This window comes from Nicotiana sylvestris, chromosome 12, assembly GCF_000393655.2.
Source record: "Nicotiana sylvestris chromosome 12, ASM39365v2, whole genome shotgun sequence".
NCBI classification, from domain to species: domain Eukaryota; kingdom Viridiplantae; phylum Streptophyta; class Magnoliopsida; order Solanales; family Solanaceae; genus Nicotiana; species Nicotiana sylvestris.
The window spans coordinates 125,109,742-125,132,930 of NC_091068.1; the positions used below are offsets into that span (position 1 = coordinate 125,109,742).

The 23,189-nt window shown below is 38.3% G+C and overlaps 1 long non-coding RNA gene and 1 pseudogene across 1 annotated transcript; both read left to right on the forward strand.

Annotated features, from left to right (window-relative positions):
- LOC104247553 (B3 domain-containing protein Os07g0679700-like) overlaps window positions 1-19,959 on the forward strand; it is a 31,486-nt pseudogene extending 11,527 nt beyond the window's left edge.
- A 741-nt stretch (window positions 19,960-20,700) lies between these two features.
- On the forward strand, window positions 20,701-21,730 carry LOC138884106 (uncharacterized). The gene is made up of 3 exons (XR_011404219.1): window positions 20,701-20,854; window positions 21,246-21,306; window positions 21,388-21,730. It is a non-coding gene; the product is annotated as an uncharacterized lncRNA (long non-coding RNA).
- The last annotated feature ends 1,459 nt before the right edge of the window (window positions 21,731-23,189 follow it).

A 23,189-nucleotide genomic window follows, 5' to 3' on the forward strand; every position in this document is an offset into this window, starting at 1 on the left:
TCCCAGCTACGGTGGTTAACAACATCATCAAAATCGGTGCAGACACAGATGAACAAAACCACCTATTTCTTTCAAGATGCTTGGTGGGAACCTTCAATGACTCTTTCAACTACAACCCAAACAAGAAAGTCATTCAAAACCGGTTTCTGAACAGGTGGAAAATCAGTGCTGGTATGAGGGTCACTCCTATCTCTCACAACCAATTTCTGTTTGAGTTACCATCGAAGCAAGAAGCAGCGCGAGTACATGCAGGCGAATGGTTCTGGAATGTCCGTCGTCTGTCACTTGAATGGTGGACGTTGGTGACAGGCACTGAACTAGCTTGTCAGAGATTAGACCATAAATGGGTCAAGGCATTTGGTATTCCTATCCATGCCTGGACTCTTGATACTTTCAGGATCATCGGCGATTTTTGTGGCGGTTTCGTGGGGATAGACGAAGACACGAAGAACAGAAGTCACTACATCTGGGCGAGAATTTGTGTCAATGCAAAAGGATTTAAATGCCCAGGAAAAATCGAGTTGGATGTGGAACATTGGAGGTTTGAGATATCGATTCTTAAAGACGTTGCTGCAACTCCAAAACCAATCCCAGTTAGATCTCAGAAAGCAACCGGTGATGAAGGTCTGTTGAATCCGACTATGGCAGAGGTGAACTTTTTTGGGACTGCTGTGACAGAGAAAGTACAACCCAAGCACGTGGAGAGAGAATTGGCAAAGAGTCACTTTAATTCAAATGCACTGGACCCCATTCCAGAAATTTCTAAGTCATGGGCTAATTCTTCTGTGACCCGGCCCAACAAAGCTAGTGGATCAGGAATTAAGAAACAACATCTTTGGGCCTCAGTCTGAACCAGCAATACTACTCCAAAGGCCCAAGAAAGAAAGGCCCACCTACCCAAAAGACTCCTTGGAGAGCAAGGGATATTAATTCATGAAAAATTGACACCTGATGACAATACATAAGGGGGATTGGCAAATTTTTAGCCTTATATTAGATTTTGGCAAAAGTAGCCCCAAATAATTAGCATTTTATAGCCAAATCCTAAAAACTACCCTATTTTATTATTTATTCTCCTAACCGTTTGTTGCTCTCCCTCTTATTGTTCGCTGGTCCCCCTCCCCCTTCTTGTTCGCTGCCTCCCCCATTCCCTCCCTCCCTCACTATTCCAAATGAGATTAAAATGGTGGATTAACTCTACCATTGGTTTACTCAGTATTACCCATCAAGTACAGAGGAGCGAAGCTTTAATATAGAGCGGCAAATTAATATGTGCATACAATTCTTCGAGGTCCAAACATACATACATACATATACATATATATATAATATATATGTATTCATAAGAAATTATATATTATACATTGGTATATGCAGGAAGGAAAGTAATTTTTGATATACATTTTAATATACACAAAGAAGGATAATAAATTTGTGATATATATTTTGATATACACGTTTTATTATGTATTATACAGTGTGATATACAAATAATATAATTAGTTTTTTGTGATACACTTGGATACAAAGATAATAATAAATTATAGACAACTATCGAAGGAAAATAAATTTTTGATATACACAAAGAAGAAAAATAAAGTTGTAATGTATATATTGGTATACACGTTATTTAACATGTTATACAGTATGATATACAAAAAATAAAATTTATTTGTGTTATACACTTGGATATACACTATGATATACAAACTATATTTATAATTTTTAATGCTTGTGAGAAATAATTTAAAAACCTAGAAAAAAGATTGTAGAGATTTGGGAAAAATTCTTGAAAGATTTTCGAATTCTAACAAAAAGAAAATAAAAGTCTATTTTTAGGATAATGGTTGGACCATTAGAACACAGAGAAATCATTAAATGTTAAATTTAGGTTATTTGTGCCAAATGCTAAAAGATAAGCTATCTTCTGCCAATTAGGACTAAATTGTTATGCAATGCCAAATCCTCTTAATTCATGTGCAGACCAGAAGATAACACTTTCCCAAATCTAGAACCTCTGTTTCCATCTGCTCCTTCTGTCCGACCAACACAGCAGCTCGAAAGTACCTCCTTGCCGGAAAAAATGGTACATTCTCAATCGGAAGCAGATGATGAAGCGGAACCTTCACAAAGAATTGTCTCCCTACTTCGAAAACTTCAGCCAACACCAGAGAGATCTTTGGTAAGCCACTATGATACTGATTGCTCCTCCCACTCTTTCAACGAAACTCTCTCACTTCCATGGCATGAGGAAGGCTCTTCTTCCCACTCAATTCACACCCCGGAAGTGATTGAGACTTCACAGTGGACCAAAATTCACATGACAAAGGCATGCAAAGCATTTGGAATCAACGTCATCGGGTTCGAGCATGAGCTGTTAGAAATGATAATGAGGATGGAGCAACGAAGGAGATTTCAGCTGCAACAAAAAGAGTCAGGAAGTAAATCAAATGGGAAAACAAAATCAAAAACAGAAAAGGAGTTGGGAAAACTCAAATGTTTGATCAACTACGAGGGTGGATACAACCGAGAAGGGGACAGGTACTGCAAAACTCCTCCTAAATGAACATAAAAATTCTCAGTTGGAATGTGCGGGGGTTAAATGAAAGTGAAAAAAGGGAAACAATAAAATCTCTCATTAGTGGCTGGAAAGTAGATATCATATGCCTTCAAGAAACCAAAATTGAGGACTGGACATCAATGCTAACCTATCAAGTTTGGGGCAATAGATGGTTAGGTTGGGCAGAACTTAAGTCTATTAGAACTAGAGGAGGAATGGTAATTATGTGGGATAAAAGGAATTGGAACTGCACTGAAGTGCAACAGGGCGTTTACACCCTCTTATGTTTCCTAGAAAGTACACAGGAGAACTTTCGATGGGCTTTCACTGGGGTGTATGGTCCCCATTCTAATCCAGAAAGGGAGGATTTTTGGCAAGAGTTAGCTGCAGTTAGGGGCCTCTGGGATGAGTCTTGGGTAGTAGGTGGAGACTTCAATGTTTGTAGAAGGGAAAGTGAAAGGCTAAATTGCACACGTAGGTCCAAGGCAATGAAAGATTTCTCTGAAGCAATAGAGGACTTGGGGATAATTGATCTTCCACTCCATGGGGCAATCTACACCTGGGCTAGAGGGGAAAATTCAGACCAAGCTTCAAGAATAGACAAATTCTTGATCTCCCAAGAATGGAATGAAAGCTTCAAGGCAGTAAAACAACTGGCACTACCAAAGGTGATATCTGATCACAGGCCCTTCCTACTAGAGAATGGAGACTGGGAACCTAACACTTCCTACTTCAAGTTTGAGAACATGTGGCTTCATGCTGAGGGTTTCCTTGAGAATGTCAAAGATTGGTGGAATAGCTACTCAGTCAATGGGAGCCCTGACTTCGTTTTAGTGCAGAAATTGAAGCTTCTCAAGAAAGATATCTCAATCTGGAATAAGGAAGTTTTTGGGAAGATTGAAGTGATGAAAAGCAAAGCTCTTCCTTCTCAAAAAAAAAAAGCAAAGCTCTTGATGAACTAATGCAATTGGAGCAAGCTTCTGAAACAAGAACTTTATCATTAGCTGAGCTTACTAAGATGCTAGATCTAAAGATGGAGATCAAAAGAATTGCAAAGGCCGAAGAAACCTCATGGAGGCAGAAATCCAGGTGTTTATGGCTTAAAGAAGGAGATAGAAACACAAAATACTTCCAAAAAATAGCAAACTCTAATAAGAGGTACAATCACATCAGCAAACTCAAAATTGGGAATGAAGTCATTGAAAAGAAGGAGCATATCAGACGGGAAATCCTAGACTTCTATGGAAAACTTTACACAGAGAATGAACATTGGAGGCCCACAGCAGATTTTGAAAATTTGAGCACCATCACAGAGGAGGACAGTAGGGAGCTGGAGAAGCCACTTGAGGAGGAAGAAATTCTGGAAACTATCAGGTCTTGTGCCCCTGATAAGGCACCTGGACATGATGGTTACACCATGGCATTTTATCAGAAGGCCTGGGAGATCATCAAGGCTGATGTAATAAATTCCATGAATCATTTTCATCAGAATTGCCATATGGTTAAGTCTAGCAATGCCTCATTCATTGCTCTTATCCCCAAAAAGAAAGGAGCCATTGAACTTAAGGATTTCAGACCAATAAGCCTCATTGGTAGTGTCTACAAAATCACTGCAAAGCTACTAGCAGAGAGGATCAAAAAGGCGATTGGGAAGCTCATCTCCGGGCACCAGAATGCATTCATAAAAGGGAGGCAAATCACAGATGCTTCCTTAATTGCAAATGAAGTACTAGATTGGAGGTTGAAGAGTGGTGAATCTGGTATTCTCTGCAAGCTGGATATAGAAAAGGCATTTGACCAACTCAATTGGCATTATCTCATCTCAATGCTAAGGAAAATGGGATTTGGACAAAGGTGGATAAGGTGGATACAATTCTGTATCAAAACTGTCAAGTACTCAATTTTGATAAACTCACGCCCAGTCGGTTTCTTCTCCCCCCAAAAACGGACTCGGGCAAGGGGATCCTCTCTCCCTTTTCTATTCATTTTGGCCATGGAAGGCCTAAGCCAGATGCTGGACAAAGCAAAAAACCTTCAATGGATAAGAGGGTTTGATGTGGGGAGAGCTCCAGGGAATGTCATCACTGTCTCTCATTTGCTTTACGCAGATGATACCCTTATATTCTGTGGAGCAGAGGAATCTCAGGTGCTACACCTGAATCTAACACTTACTATGTTTCAGATACTGTCAGGACTTCACATTAATATGCTGAAAAGCATAATTTATCCTGTCAACACAGTGGACAATTTGGAGAATCTAGCAGGAATTCTTTGTTGCAGCACAGGATCCTTCCCAGCCACTTACCTGGGCCTCCCATTGGGTGCAAAGTTCAAATCCTCTGAAGTGTGGAATGGTATCATTGAAAAGGTTGAGAAGAAGCTGGCAGCTTGGCAAGTACAGTATTTATCCATGGGAGGCAGGGTGGCACTCATCAGTAGTGTCTTGGACAGTATCCCAACCTATACTATGTCTCTATTCAGTATTCCTAAGAAATCACTACAACATTTGGATAGGTTAAGCAGAAACTTCCTTTGGAAAGGTAATAGTGAAGATCACAAGTTTCATCTGGTTAAGTGGGCCAAGGTCACACAGCCTAACACTATGGGTGGTCTAGGCATCAGAAACTTAGCTGTCCATAATAAATGTATGCTGTTGAAATGGTTATGGAGATATAGTCAAGAAGGGCCAGCATTATGGAAGGAAGTAGTGACTGCAAAACATGGATCACTCGATCACTGGTGTACCAGAACCTCAAGAGCACCACATGGTGTTGGTCCTTGGAAGAACATCAGCAAATTATGGGAAGAGTTCTTCAGAAATTGCAGCCTCAGATTTGGGAATGCTGGAAAGATAAATGGCTACGCCATACCATTGCAGGAGGAATATCCCAACCTATTCCTTATATCTACCAACCAGGACTCTCTCATATCCCATTACAGAGAAGGAAACTCTTGGAACCCAATCTTCAGAAGAAACATGCAAGACTGGGAAATCGAAGAGCTACTCAACTTGATGGCTAGATTGGGAAGCATCACCTATAATCACCAAGCAGCTGACACTTTGAGATGGGAGGTAGAACCAGATGGCCAATACTCAGTTAAATCAGGGTACTTATTCTATTGTGCTCAGAATGAAATGGTGGATAACTGGCCTTGGAAGCTCATATGGAGAACAAAAGCACCCCCAAAGGTGATTTGTTTCGGTTGGATTGCACTTTATGAAGCATGTTTGACCCAAGACAACTTAGCTAGAAGATCTTTCCACTTGGCAAATAGATGCCACATGTGCATGCAAAATGAAGAAACAACCAGGCACCTTCTACTACACTGCCCAGTTTCAGCAGATCTATGGAACATGTTTTTGTCTCTTTTTGGAATGGACTGGGACAATGCCTGGAAGTTTAAAGGAAGCCTTTTTGAACTGGAATAGTTGGAAAGTTGGTACAACCATCAAGAAAATCTGGAAACTAATCCCTTTCTGTATTTTTTGGTGTATTTGGAATGAGAGGAATAGGAGATGTTTTGATGGAATAGCAACTCCAAACCACTTCCTTAAGGCTAAATGTCTTTTACTTTTGTACAGTTGGAGTACCTTAACACCTGTAAACTCCCCTGACAATTTTTTGGACTTTGTTAGCTCTTTAACATTAGTATAGGACTCTTTGTACTGGAGCTAACAAATCTTTTGTATCTATATTTTTGCATCTTCGTGATGCCATTTATAATATCTCTTACATTATCAAAAAAAATATCTACTTAAAAATCTTTTAGTTGAAAGATCATTTCCTTTGACCTCCGGGAAGCAAAGTAGGAAAATTGTTTTGAGGTAAAGGAGGGATAATATATCTTGTCTCTCACCTTTAAGGTTGCTAATGGTTAGATTTGGACACACCTTTTTTGCGCTTTCTGAATTCTAAATCCTCTGCAGGCATACTTTCCTCCTATCAACCAATCAGACGGTCTGCCAATAAGGATTCAGGATATAAAAGGTAAAGAGTGGATATTTCAGTTCAGATTTTGGCCAAATAACAACAGTCAGATGTATGTTCTGGAGGCTGTCACTCCTTGCATACAAAACATGCAATTGCAAGCTGGTGATACTGGTAAGTTTCTTCATTTGATGTTGTAAGTGTCAGAGTTTCTTTTATGTCCTTTTTCCTCCTTAGTTTCGATTCTGCTGCAAGGTTACCTTCTTTTGTTGTACATCAATGATGCTGCACTTGATATAACCTCCTTAAATGCTTCTTCTTGAATATTATTCTTCTTTTATCCCTTTTTTTCCTCTTCCAAAATCAGGGATAATCTGGTGATAATATATCCTGCCAGTGTTCACTACATCTTATCATGTTTTCGTTTCACTTATGTTAAAAATAGATGAAGTTGATTGTTTTTCAACAGATAAAAATGGAGATAATAATATGAGATCTGTCGATTTGGTACATCTGTCAGATGCATCATATTTGGCACAAATTGCTCTATGCCTTTATTTACATGATCGTTGATTCTTCATTAGACTCACCAGTAGACCGTGTACTTGGAATTAGTGATTTCTAATTATAACAACTAATTGTGGTATTTTATTTCAGTGACATTCAGTTGAATTGATCCTGAAAGAAAGCTTGTTATGGGCTTTCGGAAGGCAACAAACAGTGTTGAGACACAGGTTAGTTAAAGATAATTTGCTTGCCGTACTCAGTTTCCTTCTGTTATTATCTTAATGAATATATCTCCTCTTGTCAATACGCAATCACAGGATCCTCAGTCCTCACACCTCCCCGATGGTAGTGGCTCCGCAGATACTTCATTTACTGGCTTAACTGAAAGCCTTAATGTGAGTAGCTAGTTTAGCCTTTTAGGTATTTTGAGAAAGCTAGTAACACAACATGCTTGCTGCATTGGTTCTACTTTTTCCTTTATGCAAACTCTCTTTGTTTTGGCAAAACATGGAAAGAATGGAGGCAGGACCAGTGCTGATTTTGTGCACCGGCAAGTCCCGGTTTCAGAGAAGAAAAAGACTACAAACATCGGGTCTAAAAATAAGAGGCTTCTCATACATGCTGATGATACCATGGAGCTTAGAATCACGTGGGAAGAATCACAAGAATTGATCCATCCACCTCCAACTACCCAGCCGACTATTCTTGTGATTGAGGACTGTGAATTTGAGGCGTATGATGTAAGCCAACTCAATGTACATTGTATCACACAAATTTTGTTTCTTCCCGTTTGATGTTTCTTCATTTCCTTTCCATCATGATAGAGATTAGTAATTGAAAACTATAATGCTTTCTTTTAACTATAGGAACCACCAGTCTTTGGAAAGCAGACAATATTTGCTTCCCGGCCTTCTGGGTAAGGCAAAGACTCTTGACTATTAAGAAAAGTTTTTTCAACGTTCAGAAAGTTTTCTCATTATACCATTACATTTAGCCTCATTGTTTGTCTATTTTTTTTTTCACGTGCATTGGAGGATGTAGAATCTGAAAAGATCAAGGACAGAAACTATGTGCTTTTTCAATAATATTTGCCTATGCTTTTGCTTCATATCAAAGCTGCCGTTATAGAAAATGAGTGAATTTGCTGCTTCTTATTTCACTGCTAGAAACTGCAAGAATTTTTGTTTGTGGAGTTCAATGAGCTATGATGATTGTTAAGTGGTTGTAGTACCCTTTGTACAGGGACCAGGAACAATGGGCTCAATGTGACAGCTGCTCCAAGTGGCGTAAATTTCCCATGCATGTTCTCCTTCCTCCTAAGTGGACTTGTTCAGACAACATCTGGGACTCAAATAGGTTTGTAATCTTCCATTTTGGATTGTTACTATTTAAGCTTGTTATATGATTCTCACTTATAAATATCACATTGCTGAAATAAAGAAATGTTTTGCTTCTTGCCCATATGGTGAAGTTTCTTAATAGGTAAACCAGAACTCAGCATTGAACCCATCTCAATTAAGAAAAATGTGGATTAAACATTTTATGTGGAATTTTCTTTTTTCCTTTTTGGCTTCTCATATCATTGGCAAGCTTAGCTAACTGGAGCAAGTTGGTGTTAGACCTTTAATTTCTTTTAAGCACGTTTAGTTGTCCAAGATGCCATGTTCTGATGCATCGCTCCGAGATATTTCACCTTTTTTTTTATATGTGTTAGCGGGGGCTCTGCAAACTGATATAAACCTCTACCGGTGTGTACTTATTGACGAAATAAGATATGAAGAAAGGATGCAGTTATCTTACCCATTTTCTGCCAACATTTTTGTTTACAGATGTTCCTGTTCGGCTCCTGAGGAGATTAAAGCAAAGGAACTGGAAGCTTTCTTTAGAGTCAGCAAGGGTATCACATCTTTTCTCCTTGTTTAATAGACTATCTCCCCTACCACCTTTTATTTGTATTTTTAATTTTTCCCTCTTTCAGGAAGAGTGGTTAGACATACTTTAATGGGGAAAATGTGTGAAAAAAGACATTTCAAGTGTTGTGTAAGTATTTGGGACACCATTTTTTATTAACAAAAGGCTGACTAATTAAGAATGATTAGGGGTGGTCTAGGTCAAATTAGAAATAAAAAAGTTTGGGGTAAAATTTAAAATACTAAAAAATAAAAAATAAACCATCTTCTAATCTAACTTTTCCAACTTTTCTCTTTCTTCCCCCCTTTTCAAAACCAGACACGATTTTTCCCCAAACTATTTCCAACTTTTCTCTCAAATTCAAGAGTACTATAGGGCTCCAAAAATCGGCTTTATTTCGTTCAAATTTGCTTTGAAGTCGAGATTCCATCATCAAGGGATGTTTTTTTTTTTCTTTTTTCTACCATATTGATAAACCCTAAACTTGTTATTTCAACCCTAAATTGAATTTTTTAGGTGTTTTTGTATCTTCTTGTTGTTGTGTAGTTTTTGTGCCTAAATTCTAGAGTTGTTGTGTAGTGTTAGAAATTTTTGGGAGAGCAAGACAACTAAACAAACACTCAAAAACTCATTATTAAAGAGGTGGAGGAAAGGATGATTTCTATTCAACTTCACTTACTCCAAATGGCTAGCATACATGGGTATTTATAGTAGAGCTCCTACGTGTATCTAGCCTAAACTTCATGTGTACATATTAATTAAGTCCACACATGTACACACTAGTCCATACATGCCTACACTAGTTCACACAAATTCACACATGTCCACACCTTACTCTTTTCTAACTATATGTATGAAAACATTTAATTAATGTAAACAAATCTAAACAAATGTGGACAAATGGAAACAAGTTTATTACTATTTTTAACATCCCCCCTTAAACTTGTTTCATTACTCCAAGCGCCATCCTTAACTTTTGAAAGGCGTCAATCTTCAAAGGCTTGGTGAAAATATCCGCAATTTGATCTCCAGACTTCACATGCTCTAATAAAATAATATCTCGTATCGATATGCTTGCTTCTTTCATGAAATACCGGGTTCTTGGCTAAATCTATAGCCGATTTGTTGTCAACAAAAATCTTTGTAGCATCCTTCTGTGGTTGGTGAAGTTCTTCCAACAAGCTCCTTAGCCAAATTGCATGGCAAACACGCGAACAAGCTGCTACATACTCCGCTTCACAAGTTGACAAAGTCACAATTGGTTGCTTCTTAGAATTCCATGTAAATGCGGAATTTCCAAGAAAGAAAACAAACCCAGTAGTACTTTTCCGATCATCAATATTGTTAGAGATAACTATGTAATTGTCCCACATTGGAATAGGAGTAGTATCCCCTTTGTATAGAGTAGCTATAAATAGCACCTCTTGTATTGCATCACACACAATATCAATATATCATATTTTCTCCCGTGTCTTCTCACATGGTATCAGAGCTATCGTGAGAGATTTATCGCTGTGCATAAATTCCAGCGATTCCGGGAAGTAAAATCAGTCACCGGAACCCCTTTTTTCCGGCGACTTTCAAAGTTGTTTTGCGTCTGCTTTGTCTCGGTCTGTGTTGTGCACAAAATCCAACACTACCACAAGAGTAGTCACTGTTCGGCGACCAAATTCGAGTGAAAATCTCCGGCGGTACTGTAGCTGTCCGTAGAATTGTTTCCCTTGCAATTCCGAGCCTACCCATCCAGGTTACACCAAATTCCGACCACTTTTTTATTTTTCCGGCGTGAATAGTGATTTCAAAAAGTTGACTTCCGGCCATTTTTTGAAAAAGTTCCTTCAGAACAGTTGGGTCTTCTGGTAATTCCGATCCTACCCCTACTGTTTTTATTTCATTCCGACCACTTTGAATATTTTCCGGCTGTAACAGACTCAATTAGAAGTGTGCGAGCAGTCTCAATAAGGTGCCTATTCTTTCTTTCTGCAACCCCATTTTGCTGAGGGGTATAAGGACAAGATGTCTGATGAATAATTCCATGAGAAGACATAAACTGCTGAAACTGAGAAGATACATATTCTAAGGCATTATCACTGCGAAAAATGCGGATAGAGACACCAAATTGGTTTTTGATTTCAGCACAAAAACTCTGGAATATAGAGAATAACTCAGAACGATCTTTCATTAAGAAAAGCCAAGTACATCTTGAGTAATCATCAATAAAGCTAACAAAATAACGAAATCCCAAGGTTGAACTGACTCTACTAGGACCCCATATATCAGAATGAACCAAGGAGAAAACAGACTCTGCATGACTCTCAACACTACGCGTAAAGGAAGCTCGGGTATGTTTCCCAAGCTGACACGACTCACAATCTAATCTAGACAAACTGGATAAACTAGGCACCATCTTTTGAAGTTTGGATAAACTCGGATGTCCTAAACGTCTGTGGATTAGATCTGGAGGATCTGTAACTAGACATGTTGTGGAAGGACTGAGCGAGTTAAGGTAGTAAAGACCTTCTGATTCACGACCTGTACCAATTGTCCGTCCCGTACTGCGGTCCTGCATAATAAAAGAATCATCAATAAAATATATACCACAATTGAGGGCACGAGTCAAACGACTAACAGATGCAAGACTAAAAGGACAACCAGGAACATAAAGAACGGAATCTAGGGTGATAGAAGACAATGGGTTGGCTTGTCCAACTCCTTGTGCCTTAGTTTGACATCCATTGGCTAAAGTAACAGTAGGAAGAGACTGTGAATATACAATATTCGACAAAAGTGATTTATTACCAGAGATATGATCAGAAGCGCCTGAGTCCATGACCCATGGTCCAAGAGTACTAGACTGGGAAACACAAGCAAAAGAATTCTGGAAACTCTAATGTTATGATTACCTCGGAACCTTTAATGGGAGGTTCAAACTACTTAGCTTGGGCTTCATCTGTCGAGTTGTGGTGTAAAGGTCAAGGTGTGCAAGATCATCTGATTAAACAGTCTAGCGAAGGAGATGAAAAGGCGATAGCGCTTTGGGCAAAAATTGATGCTCAATTATGTAGCATCTTGTGGCGTTCTATTGATTCTAAGTTGATGCCTTTGTTTCGGCCATTCCAGACATGTTATTTGGTTTGGGCAAAGGCTCGTACGTTATACACTAATGATATATCTCGCTTCTATGATGTGATATCACGGATGACAAACTTAAAGAAGCAAGAATTAGATATGTCTACTTACTTGGGTCAGGTACAAGTGGTACATGAGAGCTTGTTCCTCTTCCTTCAGGTAAATCTACCGTTGGTTGTCGTTGGGTTTATGCAGTCAAAGTTGGTCCCGATGGCCAGATTGATCGACTTAAGGCACGTCTTGTTGCCAAAGGATACACTCAAATATTTGGGCTAGATTACAGTGATACCTTCTCTCCAGTGGCTAAAGTGGCATCAGTTCGCCTTTTTCTATCCATGGCTGCAGTTCGTCATTGGCCCCTCTATCAGTTGGACATTAAGAATGCCTTTCTTCATGGTGATCTTGAGGATGAGGTTTATATGGAGCAACCACCTGGTTTTATTGCTCAGGGGGAGTCTCGTGGCCTTGTATGTCGCTTGCGTCGGTCACTTTATGGTCTAAAGCAGTCTCCTCGAGCCTGGTTTGGTAAGTTCAGCACGGTTATCCAGGAGTTTGGCATGACTCGTAGTGAAGCTGATCACTCTGTGTTTTATTGCCACTCTGCTTCAAGTCTATGTATTTATCTGGTAGTCTATGTTGATGATATTGTTATTACGGGCAATGATCAGGATGGTATTACTAATCTGAAGCAGCATCTCTTCCAGCACTTTCAAACTAAGGATCTAGGCAGATTGAAGTACTTTCTAGGTATTGAGGTTGCTCAATCTAGCTCAGGTATTGTTATTTCTCAAAGGAAATATGTGTTAGACATTCTTGAGGAAACAGGGATGACAGGTTGCAGACCTGTTGACACGCCGATGGATCCGAATTCTAAACTTCTGCCTGGACAGGGGGAGCCGCTTAGCGATCCTGCAAGCTATAGGCGGCTGGTTGGTAAATTAAATTATCTCACAGTGACTAGGCCCGACATTTCTTATCCTGTGAGTGTTGTAAGTCAGTTTATGAATTCTCCCTGTGATAGTCATTGGGATGCAGTTGTCCGCATTATCCGGTATATAAAATCGGCTCCAGGTAAAGGATTACTGTTTGAGGATCGAGGTCATGAGCAGATCGTTGGGTACTCGGATGCTGATTGGGCAGGATCACCTTCTGATAGACGTTCTACGTCTGGATATTGTGTTTTAGTAGGAGGAAATTTGGTGTCCTGGAAAAGTAAGAAACAGAATGTAGTTGCTCGGTCTAGTGCAGAAGCAGAATACCGAGCAATGGCTATGGCAACATGTGAACTAGTCTGGACCAAACAATTGCTCAAGGAGTTGAAATTTGGTGAAATCAGTCGGATGGAACTTGTGTGCGATAATCAAGCTGCACTTCATATTGCATCAAATCCGGTGTTTCATGAGAGAACTAAACACATTGAGATTGATTGTCACTTCGTCAGAGAAAAGATACTCTCAGGAGATATTACTACGAAGTTTGTGAGATCGAATGATCAACTTGCAGATATTTTCACCAAGTCCATCACTAGTCCTCTCATTGATTATATATGTAACAAGCTCGGTACATATGATTTATATGCTCCGGCTTGAGGGGGAGTGTTAGAGATAACTATGTAATTGTTCCACATTGGAATAGGAGTAGTATCCCCTTTGTATAGAGTAGCTATAAATAGCACCTCTTGTATTGCATCACACACAATATCAATATATCATATTTTCTCCTGTGCCTTCTCACAAATATCACCAGCCCAGTCACTATCACAATATCCCACGAACTTGGATTCTTTAGAAGATGAATAAAGAATTCCATAATCAAGTGTACCTTTGATGTACCGAAGTATTCTTTTGGCTACCTTTAAGTGCGAGGTAGTAGGAGTTTCCATAAAGCGACTCAGGAGTTCAACTCCAAAAAGAATATCCGGCCTTGTACATGACAGATACCTTAAGCTTCTAATAAGACTCTTGAAAAATGTGGGATTGACTCCATCTACATGCTTGGATATTTTAACTCCACATTCAACGGGGGTGCTTATGGGATTGCAATTCTCCATCTCAAATTTCTTGAGAATTTCCTTTGCATACTCTCCTTGAGAAATAAAAATGACATCCTTCCTATTTCAAGATAGTAGGACATTAGGCCAATGTCCGTCATCTCAAATTCCCTAGCCATTGCTTTCTTGAATTCTTCAAACATCTTTGGATTATTTCCTGTAAATATCAAGTCATCTACATACAAGCAAGCAAGTAAGATGTCACCATTTTTAGCAATCTTTACATAGAGGGCATGTTTATGTGGACACTTAGAAAAACCATTTGCTTGGAAATATTTGTCAATTCTACTATTTCAAGCTCGCAGGGCTTGCTTCAACCCATACAAAGCTTTCTTTAATTTCAAGACTTTATCTTCTTGTCCTTCAACCTTATATCCCGAAGGTTGATCAATATAGACCTCTTCCTCCAATACGCCATTCAAGAAAGCCGACTTCACATCCATTTGATGGATTTTCCATTGATTTTGTGCCGCCAAAGCAATGACAAAGCGAATTGTTTCTAAACGAGCAACCGGCGCAAATACTTCATCATAGTCGATACCGGCCTTTTGCTTGTAGCCTTTAGCTACCAATCTTGTTTTGTACCTTTCTATTTCTCCCTTGGAATTCTTCTTTAGCTTGTACACCCATTTGACTCCAATGGTGCTTTTGCCTTTTGGAAGTGTGACCAACTCCCATGTATCATTCTTTTTTATAGCTTTGATTTCTTCATCCATTGCATCCCTCCATTTGGAATTTTGGCAAGCATCTTCAAAGCTTAGAGGCTCACTGTCCACCGGCAAACAAAAATGAGAAAAATCATACAAGTTATTTCTTACCACTTCCATGATTTCATACAAGTCACAGAGACTTCTACTCCTGTGAGGTGCTTTACTTAAACTTGAGCTTGATTCCCCAACTTCTTGATCTTGTGGCGGAGGTGTTGAAGGTGGTGTGATAGCCTGCTCCCCATCTTCTTCTTCATCATCTTCAAAGAATGGACTAAAAGAGTATTCTTGCTCTTTAGATTTCCACTCCCAAGCATTTTCTTCATCAAACTCAACATCTCTACTGATGGTGACCTTGTCATTTTTTGGGTTATACAATTTATAACCTTTAGAACTTTGATCATAGCCAATGAAGACATACCTCTCACTTTTGTCATCAAGCTTAGACCTCTTCTCATCTAATACATGTGCATATGCGATGCTCCCAAAAACTCGCAAATGAGCAACTTTTGGCTTGAAACCGCTCCATGCCTCTTGTGGTGTTTTCCACGAACACTTTTGGTGTGACACCGATTTGATAAGTACACCGCACAAGCAACAGCTTCAGCCCAGAACTCTTTTGGCATATTTTTGCTCTTCAACATACTCCTCGCCATGTTGAGAATAGTTCGATTCTTTCTCTCCACGACGCCATTTTGCTGTGGTGATCTCGGAACTGTCAAGTAATGACGAATTCCATTTTTCTCACATAAAATCTTGAATTCATTTGAAGTGAATTCTCCACCATTATCGGACCTAAGTGACTTAATTTGATAGCCACTTTGCTTCTCCACCATGCTTTTAAACTTTTTGAAGGTTTCAAACACCTCCGATTTTGCCTTCAAAAAATAAATCCAAGTTTTTCGAGAAAAATCATCAATGAAAAGTAAAAAATAATTACTTTTACCAAGTGAAGATGGCTTGATAGGTCCGCACACATCCATGTGAATTAACTCGAGAGGCATCTAGCTCTTGTTAAAGACTCTTTAGGAAAGCTTTTCCTTGCTTGCTTTCCAAAGAGACATCCTTCACAAAGTTGGTTGGGATGATCAATTGTTGGCAATCCATTCACCATGCTTTCCTTCTTCATCAACCTTAGGCTATCAAAATTCAAGTGACCAAATCTCATATGCCAAAGCCAAGATGAATCTTTGGCACATGAAAGCAAGCACCTCGGAACATCATTTTGAAGATATAAGATGAACATTTTATTATTAGCCACAGGTACTTTGGCTAACAATCTTCCCTTTTTATCTCTCATATACAACTTTTTGTCTTTCAAATGAATGTCATAATTTTTCTCCAAAAGTTGTCCCAAATTTAAAATATTACTTTTCATCTCCGGCACATACAAAACATTGGAGATTAATGGATGACTTCCATCTTTTAAGCGAATTAAAATCGTACCTTTTCCTTTGATTTGAACTCGTGAAGAGTCTCCAAAAGTGATTGGGCCACCATTCAGCTCCTTGAGCTCCACAAATAAGTTTTTCTTTCTACAAATATGACTACTTGCACCGGAGTCAAGGTACCATTTGTTCTTTTCCACACTTTCTTCTCCTTTGCATGCAAGAAGTAGAGTTGCATCTTCATCTTCATTTTTTCTTTCCACAAAGTTGTTTTTCTCCTCCGAATTATCGTTACATTCCCAGGAAAAATGTCCAAATTTATGACAAGTATAACATTCAACATTCGATTTGTCATACCTTCCTTGATTTTGTCTCCATTCTTTGCCTCTTCCACAACTTCTTCTTTGACTATAGTCTTGGCTTCTATTGTCTCTATTTGGTGGTTGACTACCACCTCTTCCTCCTCTACCACGACCTCTTTGCTGCGAACCACGCTTTTCATTTTTCTCCTTGAAGGAAAGTTTTGCTTGCAACGCCTTTTCAATCGATTCTTCTTTCGGTTTCTTCAATTTTTCTTCATGGGCTTGCAAAGAACTCGAAAGTTCATCTATGGTCATGGTGTCCAAGTCTTTGGACTCTTCAATAGCAACAACAATTCTAGGGATCGTAGTATTTTTGCAACGACCCTATCATCCTTCAACTCTTCACCATATCTTTTCATTTGATTGACAATATCCAAAACTCTTGAAATGTAATCTGAAGCAGATCCATTTTCTTTCATATGCAATGATTCAAACTCTCCTCTTAAGGTCTGGAGACGAACCTTTTTCACTTTGTCCAAACCTTAAAGGAAGTTTGAAGAATGTCCCATGCTTGCTTGGAGGTTGTCGCATTTGCAACCTTCTCGAACATCTTGTCATCCAAACCTTGATGGATGAGAGTGAGTGCCTTTTGATCTTTCTTATTTGTGGCTGCGACATCTTCCGCTTCATCAACTCCAGACTCTACCGGTTCCCAAACATCATAGGCACCAAGCAAGGCTTTCATTTGAATACACCAAGTCTCTTAGTTCTCTTTTGTGAGCATAGGAACTTGGAATGGTGTTCCATTAGTGTTTGTCATCTTTTCTCCAAGTTTGGTTGTCTCTCAACACACCGACTTTGATACCAAATGTTAGAAATTTTTGGGAGAGCAAGACAACTAAACAAACACTCAAAAACTCGCTATTAAAGAGGTGGAGGAAAGGATGATTTCTATTCAACTTCACTTACTCCAAATGGCTAGCATACATGGGTATTTATAGTAGAACTCCTACATGTATCTAGCCTAAACTTCATGTGCACATATTAATTAAGTCCACACATGTACACACTAGTCCATACATGCCTACACTAGTTCACACAAATTCACACGTGTCCACACCTCACTCTTTTCTAACTATGTGTATGAAAACATTAAATTAATGTAAACAAATCTAAACAAATGTGGACAAATGGAAACAAGTTTATTACTATATTTAACATGTAGTTGATATTTTTGACCGAAAATTTGGTATTTTTATGTTGTTTAATTGTAGCCATTGATGTGGTTGTTCCACATGCCCATAAAATTAGTTGTGTGATGTTGAAACAGCGATATTGCTCTATTTTGTCAGTTGAGTGTTTGAAACATCTTAAGATTTTGTTAAATATTCGTGTTGTTGTTGTATGTTGTGAAGTTATTTGCAATATTTATCTAGTTTTGTTAATGATATTTTGAGCTGAGTGTTTGAAACATCTCATTAAGATGTTTGAAGCTTCATATAAGATGTTTAACAATCTATGAGATGTTTCACCAAAAGATACTTGATTATCACAATGACATGGTTGATTATTTTAGCGATTAAGAAAATCATTGATAGAGACGTATAGATAAAGAAGTTTGGAGGATTATAATATGAACATTGCTAGCTTGCTTTCAAACTCCATCTAACTAGCTAGAAACTTAAATTACTATATCTTGGTTAGCATTTATAGATGGCAGAAAATTGATTTTACCTCTTAAGCTCAATCTTGTATGACCATTCAATGCAACACCATTAGAGATGAAGATGTTTGAAACATCTTATATGAGGCTTCAAACATCTCACTGAGATTTTACACCAAAGAATACTTGAATATTTATAGTTTTGTTTTTTTATGTGTTAGGAACAAATTATTTGTTTATTTTATTGATGGTCGTTGTTTGTGTGTGCAGATAAAATGGCAAAGGGATGTGTGTCAAAGACAGGTGGAGGAGGAAGAGATAAATCTCCTTCCAAAAGATCTATCAAAAGAATTAAGACATCTCAGGAGGATGAGCTACAAAAATCAATTGTAGCTGAAGTGGAAGCCAAACCTCTTCAGGTAGTAGAAGTAGTAGAAGGAGAGAATGCTGGAGAAGAAGAAAAAGAGAAAGAAAATGAACAGGAAATTGAGAAAGAGAATACAAAGGAAACAGAGAATGTACTAGGAGGGAATGCTAGAGAAGAGGAAATAGAGAAAGAAAAAGAAGAGGAAAAGGAGGAGACAACAGTTGATGAAGGAGAAGAGGAGACAGATATTGATGATGAAGCATCCGTAGCAAATACTGAAGAAAAAGCTTCAAGAGAAGAAGAAGAAAAAGAAAAAGAGGCAGCGACAAAAAGAAGAAAAAAGAGAAAGAATGATAATGCACCTTCTCAATCTGTTGAGGTAAGCTTAATATGTTTCAAACATCTCTCTGGATGTTTGAAATATTTCCTAGGATGTTTCATCTTTTTAATTATTAAATCAACTATTATTGTGCCTTTGATTAATCAACACCTTTAAATCATGTATAGGATGAGATGCCTGAGGATGAGTTTGACAGTTGCGAGGTTGAAATTTTAAAGCTTCGATCGGAACTTCCACCCTTAAAGTACAAGACATTTTTAGATGATAATGAGACCTTCAACAAGAAGATCACTGTGAGATCCTTATTAGGATTAGCAGGTATGGGGGAGTTCCGAAAGTTGTTGCAGGATGAGGGCCTCAAAAATAAGTTTAGGAGTAGTCCTTTCCGGCATTTTGGATTTGCCTGAGAGGCCACTATTTCAAGCATCTATAGTGCATGCTCTTCTACTCCGTAGAGTATTGTGTGAGAAGACCCAGGAGTTATGGTTTGATTATAAAAGATTACCAGTTTACTTCGGTCTTCGTGAGTTCGCCATAATGACTGGACTCAACTGTGGACATTCTTACACGAATTCGAAGCTTCAAAAGTACCTTCTTGATGGTGAAGAGTTGCGGAAACTTATTGCTAAAGGAAAGAGGTCTGTGACTGGTAAAATAGTGTTTGAGTTTATCAAATGTGAATCCAAAAAAAAATAAAAAAAAATACAAGTATGCATTATGCTTGATTTGGTTTGTCCATTGTATTTTATTGGCAAAGGATTCGAAATGTGGTGTGTCCGAAGCTACCGTCAGATTGGCCTCCACAGAAGAGGCTTTCTACAATTATCCATGGAGCCGAAATTGTTTCAGGTTGACAGTTGATTATCTTATGAAAGATATGAAAGAGCGTCAACAATCTAAGGGTGACTCGTATAACCTCTACGGATTTCCTTGGGCTTTCATGGTAACTAAATAAATCTTGTTCATTATTTCTATTTTAGTTTTATTTATATAATTTTCTATTTACTTTTTTATCACATAATGTAGGCTTGGGCATTTGAAGTCATACCTCAATTGCGGCCAAAAGACTATCCAAAAGAGAGGACATTACTGAGGATGAAGAGGTGGCTATTTGAAAAATTAGAAAAAGACAGGCCTGATCCATTTCATGTCAAAGATCGTCTGGTAAGGCTCATTCTGATAGATGTTTAATGTTTGAAACATCTTTGAAACATCCACAGGATGTTTGAAACATATCCGCATGATGTTTGAAACATCTTTCAAAAATCTTCCACAGAATATTTGAAACATCCACGTGATAGCTGAAACATCTTTCAAACAACATGTGGATGTTTTTTATAGTTTGTAGAAGAGTCTGAAGCTATACTAGACCTCTTAGGATCCTTGCAAGTGTTGTATAGGTAAGACACTTGTATTTTGCTTTAATATGGTTGGCCAACACATCTTTAGTACTGATGAATACATTGTTACCTTTATCCAAAAAAAAAATCTATTTCCTATTAATGGTTTTTTTTTCTTCAAGAGACTGTTAGAATAGCACGATCCGTCTTGTTATATGAACTGGAGAATAAACGAATATCCAGCGGTGGATATACTTAGGATCAAGCCAAGTAAAAAGCTTCTTATTTTGGATGTAAATGGTATTTTAGCGGAAATAGTTTCGTTACAAGGTACACTCAAAGGTAACAAAAAATTTCTTTTTAATGCTTTTGAACTTAAGATAAAAATATCTGCATCTAATTGGCCTGCTTTTTACCAGCTTTACAAAGACCCTCTTGCGATGAATTTTTGAAGTTTTGCTTTGAAAATTTTAAAATCGCCATTTGGACTTCTAGGACGCGGTAACCTTCGAGCTTCTATTCTGCAACTTTATTGACTCCAGATGGCTAAAGCACTTCAGTTTATACTTGGATGTTGTAATTTTGCAGGACAAATTTTGATAGTGTACTGTGTGACACGGGAATTTATACTGAGATAACTAAAAACTGTCTATTTACTTGGGTAAGTGAACTTCTTTACGGTATATGTTTGGTTTCTTAAGATCCTCATATTTCAAAGGACTGTTTTGTAGTGTCAAGAGGAGTGTACAAAAATAGAAGAAAGTGTGGAGAACCCATACTGAGTATGTCGCATCCAACACTTTGTTGGTTGATGACTCTCCTTATATGGCATTCCTCAATCCAGAAAGTTTATGGGCTCGAGTTATTCATTTTCTTCAATGATATATTGTGTAAGGCATGTTGAATTGGCTCTTATGTGGAGGTTTGGAAAGGAAAATGGTGGGGGTTTGCTGATGTCTTATGTCGATTTGCTACACTGATCCGTGTTGTTTGTTGAACTTGCTAATTACTCTTTACGTATTATTTCTTGTTTGTGTTATTGTCTAATATAGGCACATACTGCGATATTTCCTCATTCATACCATGGAAGACACAGGAGCGATAATTGTTTAGGTAAGAAATTCAATTTATTGTCTTAAATACTTCAGCAGTTTCTATTCAAATTCATTACATGTCATGGGGAATGGTGAACAGGTACAGGAGGTAGCATAAGAGTTTATTTGGAAAAATTGGTGGAAGCTGATCATGTGCAAGAATTTGTAAGACAAAATCCATTTGTTGGTGGTCAAGAGGCTATTACAGAAAATTCTCGAGAATGGGGGCATTATCACAGAGAAAAATTGGAGAAATTAAGCTAATGTTGAAATTTAGGACATAGTGCCTGATTATTCTGTAAACAATAATTTTACGGCATGTTGGTATTAGTTTTGGCAGCCTTCAGTTACTTAGTAATTTACTACTACCATGGAATACTGGAGCAAATTACGACTTAGGACCTGATCAATTTACGCCAAATTACGACTTAGGACCTGATCAATTTACGCCATGAACAATTAGTAACTTAGTAATTTATTGTTGCCTATAAATTACTATATCAAATAATTGTGTCTGCGTCCTTAAATCGTTGGGTACTTTAAGCCTTAATATTGTTACTAAAACATGTCAACAGTAATATTGCTACTAAACAGATGGTACCTAGACATGGCAATACGGCAGTAATACACTTGGAAATAGGGGAGTAATTTACAACGCCTATAAGTCACTTGAAAAAAAAACAGAAGTTACTGACGGCTGCCAATGTCGTACACCGTTGTTGTCGTTACCATACCAAGTAATCAAATAAGTCCTTTTTTTAACGGTTCAAGTATAAAGGCCAAATTGATCCCTCTACTTTCATTCTTGTCTAACTTAATCCTCTAGCGGTGGGCGTCGGTCCGTTCGGTTCGATTCGGTTTTGTTGAATTTCGGTTCGGTTTATTCGATTTTCGGTTTGTGCTTTTAATAACCAAAATCGAACTGTAATAACTTTGGTTCAATTTTGACTTATTCATGTTCCGTTCGGTTTAGTTGGTTCGTTATTTTGATTTTAAGCCATGGCAAAAATGACAACCAAACAAAAAAATTGTAACGACCCGATCGGTCATTTTGAGCATTTGCACTTTGCTCGGAAGTTTGGGAGCATGATTAGCTTCGTATGATGTATTATGACTTGTGTGAATCGTCGGTTTTGGTTTTCAGGTTATTCGGAATTTGATTTAGAAGAATGAATTTCATGATTTAACCTTTAAAAGTTGGAAGAGTTGACCAAGTTTGATTTTTTAGTATTTGACCTCGGATTGGAGATTTGATAGTTCCGTTAGATCCGGATGGTGATTTTGGACTTGGGCGTATACCCGGATTTGCATTTGGATATTTCTAGAAGTTTTCAGTGCTAATTGGCGAAAGTTGGAAATTTGAAGGTTTGGAAAGTTCATAAGTTTGACCGAGAGTTGACTTTTAGGATATCAGACTGGATTGTGGTTTCGGGAATTGGAATAACGCCGTCATGTCATTTAGGACTTGTGTGCAAAATTTGAGCTCATTCCGAGTTGATTCGATATGTTTCGGCGCGAGTTTTGGAAGTTAAAAGTTCAAAAGTTCATTAAGTTTGATTTGAGGTGCAATTCATTGTTTCGATGTTGTTATGCGTGATTTGAGGCCTCGAATAGGTCTGTGTTATGTTATGAGACTTGTTGGCATGTTTGGACGGGCCCCGAGGGGAGGTATTGGCCGACCGGTATCCTGTTAGCTCTAGCATCAAGGCCATGCACTGGTAACAACCCATCGCCAAGTAGATTGACATTTTCTACTACTATCACAAGTCTGGGTAACAGTTTGTCACCTTGAGGATTGGCGTTGTCAGTTACTCTAGCAGGTGCTACTTCCAGCGCAGTTAGTCTATCCATGATCTGCTCTAGAGCTCCATGTATAGTCGTCTGTGTCTCGTTCAGTTCCCT